This window comes from Pongo abelii, chromosome 16 (genome assembly GCF_028885655.2).
Source record: "Pongo abelii isolate AG06213 chromosome 16, NHGRI_mPonAbe1-v2.0_pri, whole genome shotgun sequence".
Lineage (NCBI taxonomy): Eukaryota > Metazoa > Chordata > Mammalia > Primates > Hominidae > Pongo > Pongo abelii.
The window spans coordinates 22,899,560-22,903,358 of record NC_072001.2 but is presented as its reverse complement, the minus strand read 5'-3'; positions in this window follow the sequence as shown (position 1 = coordinate 22,903,358).

Here is a 3,799-nt window from a genome sequence, read left to right as displayed (position 1 = left end):
ATAAAGCAGTCAAAGGGATATGCAAATTTACACAGAAATCCAACCTATATAAATCCTTGAAAGATACTACATACAGATATTTCATCAGTTCTCACATGCCAAACCCAGCAAAGCCAAACTTTGGAGCCTCCCCTGCGAGCAGACCTGCCACAGGGGGAGAGGCAGCACAAACCTCCCTTTGCAGTGACAATGCCACATTGGGTGTGCTTCTTACCCCATCACCTCTTTGGAAGTGGTCTACCCCACTCAGTGCTACCTGACAGTAGCTTCCCTCATACCACTCTCAATAGTTCACCCCAAGACACATTGGGCAACTCTGTACCTCGTAAGCCATTGTGAATCCAACTAATAATGGCATTCAGAATGTTAGGAATCTTTGAACTATTAGATTCATAGTGATATTCAAAAGAAAGAAAACGACATCATTTCTTTTCCACACACATGTTGCCCACATTCAGTGTGTAAAAGGCAAGGGGAATTGTGAGTACCCACAAAGAACCTGATATTGATGGCACATACATTTCTTCATTAGGAAGAATAAATTTAGACTGTAACAATTTAAAAAACCAGAAAATACAACTGTACATTTTAGCTCTTATTAAAATCCAAGAGGTTTAACTTATTTGCTCCTCATTTAGGTAATTAGTGTTTAAAACATTTCAAAGATAACATATATAACGGCTACGATTTCTAGTACTTTTTAAAAATTCAAGCCCAGTCTCTTCTAATTAAATGTATAAATTATTTATCTCTGGCTTTCTTGAAAAGAACAAAGAGCCCTAATTAAATAGTAAAACTTAAATTTCCTCTCAAAAAATTGTTACATCAAAATTATCTAATAAACCTTAGTTCAGAAAATAATTTCTGAATTAAGAAAATATGAATAATAAAACCAACAGTTTATGTTCTGAATTTCAAATGTTTATTTTTTATTATTTTTAAAATTTTGTTTTAAGTTCTAGGGTACATGTGCAGGATTGTTACGTAGGGAAACGTGTGCCATGGTGGTTTGGTCCATCTATCAACTCATCACCTCAGTGTTAAGCCCAGCACACATTAGCTATTTTTCCTGATGCTCCTCCCCCACCCACCCTGACAGGCCCCACTATGTGTTGTTTCCCTTCCTGTGTCCATGTGTTCTCATTGAACCTCACATTTTTAAGTACAGCATATGCCAGGTGTCATTTCAGTACCCATAATTGTACAGACTACTATGTAAGCTAAAAAATGTTGATTAGATACAAATGTGTTAAATTTATCTTCTCTAAACATGTGGAAATTCTCTAGAGGCTACTTCCAGCTTCTGTGTGGATTGTGGAGCAGGCTGCTCTCTGTCCCCCAAAAATGAACACCTTAAAAAAAAGAGAACGTTCTCAGCCTCCCTATTGCACACACATATGAAAAATATGTTAAATTCAATGCCAAATATTCCTGAGATCAACACAGCAGTGATCCCAAAGAGAAAATTTCTCTTTGCTAATGGGCGCAAACTTGAAGGGCAAAACAATGGAAGGGTAAGTCTGCAGACTCAGGGGTGGGACTCAAGTCAGAATCACCTGGAAGATCATTGCAACATGTTTTTGTTTTTTTAAATAGCAAACACCACCAAGTGGAGCCCGTGGGGTTTAGTAGATATTAAACCTCTAAGGAGTGGCACATCCGAGACTGAAAGTCCCATCTTTTGATTCCCAGCTCAAGGTCTCTGAAATGCCAGCACCAGCTCTGAAATTGTTACTCTGCATTATTAGGGAGACCTTTTCTTGTATACTGTCATACTTTTTTTTTTTTAACAGTTATACCTGATCTTCCTATTTTTGTGTGTGTTCCATCAAAAGTTTTTCATTCTAAATACTTCCCTCTTTCCAACTGAGCATTTACATCTGTAACAAGGACAAAAACATCTAACATCTCTCTCACCCTTGGTGTGTGTTTTGTTTTGTTTGTTTTTGAGACAGGGTCTTGCTCTGTCACCTGGGCTGGAGTGCAGTGGTGTGATCACCATTCACTGCAGCCTCGACCTCCTGAGCTGAAGCGATTTTCCCACCTCAACCTCTATGCAGCTGAGACTATAGGTGTGTGCCACTATGCCTGGCTAATATTTGTATTTTTTGTAAAGATGGGTTTTTGCCATGTTGCCCAGGCTGGTATTGAACTCCTGGCTTAAGTGATCTGCCTGCCTAGGCTTCCCAAAGTGCTGGAAGGAATTACAGGTATGAGCCACCGTGCCTGGCCTCACCATTGTTAAAATCATGGAAATCATGTTCGCAAAGCAGGTTGACCTGTTTAGAAAAAGGTGTCATAATTTCTCAGGTAACTCCAAAAAGAGAAAGCTATGAAAATTACTTCAATACATTCATTACAGTCTCAGTATAAGATTATAGCTTCCTCTCCCAAAGCGTAACCACAACCTGACGCAGGATGAGTCAGTTTGAAAATACCGCATACAATATCCTCTTGAGTAGAATCATAATTTAGAACTCTAAAAATGACCAGAAACAACAATGTCCAAGTTTGTTTTACCTAATGTGTTTCAACTTATTTGACTAGAAGACCCTTCATTCATGCAACACTTAAAAATATCCCATGGCAAATCTAGTTTTCTATGAATAATGAACAAAATATTTATAATTTAAAACTAAAATTGTCTTCTAAGCAGAGATCTACATATCAATAAAATGAAGAAATAAAATTTCCATACTGTTTTCTTCCCAATACAAGGATTAGAAGGAAAGGGAAAAGAGTAACAGCGAGAATCAATAGCCCATGTCTGGCCAGGCGCCATGGCTCAATCACACCTGTAATCCCAGCAATTTCAGAAGCTGAGGTGGGAGGATCGCTGGCCTTTAGAGATCCTTGAATGAAACTCCATCTCTAAAAAATTAAAAATATTAGCTTAGAGAATCATTTGGGCCCAGGAGTTTGAGGCTGTATTGAACTATGACTATGCTACTGCATTCCAGCCTGGGTAACAGGCTGCTTAAACCTGGAGGGGCAGAGCTTGCAGTGAGCTGAGATCACGCCACTGCACTCCAGCCTGGGCAAAGGAGTGAGACTCTGTCACAAAAAAAATAAAAAGAGATTCTATTCACAATAGCAACAAAATCCTGAGAAGATATCTAGCAAAGTATACACAAGGCCTTTCATGAAGAGTATTGCCATAGCCTGAATGTGTCTCCCAAAATTTATGTGTTAAAACTTAATTCCCAAGATGATAGTACTAAGAAGTGGGGCCTTTAAGAAGTGATTAAGACATAAGGGTGAGCCCTCATGCATGAGATTAGTGCCTTATAAAAGGGTTTGTGGGTGGTGGTAAATCTGTCCCTTCTGCCTCATGAGAACATAGCATTTGCCTGCTCCAGAGGAAGCAGCATTCAAGGTATCATCTTGGAAGCAGAGACCAGGCCCTCACTAGACACTGTATCTGCTGGAGTCTTGATCTTGTTCTTCCCAACCTCCAGAACTGAGAAAATAAACTTCTGCTCTGTGTAAGTTACCCAGTCTCAGGGGTTTTGTTATAGCACTATGACATACATATATACATGTATATAAAGTATACACACATATATTTTTTAAAAGATTTTAAAGCAAAAGCCAGCCCTGCCCCTCTCCCAGAGTGGGCGGCCTCTCCCCTCTCTTAGAGTGGGTGGGAACAGCAGTTGCATGGGCAGCTTTCCTTGTGGGCCACAGGTCCCTCTGGACACATGATACCTGGCCACGCCCCCTTTCCCTTTCATCTTTCTCATTGACCAATGAGCTTGGAGCATTAAGGCCACACCCCTATTCTGCATTCTACTGGAGC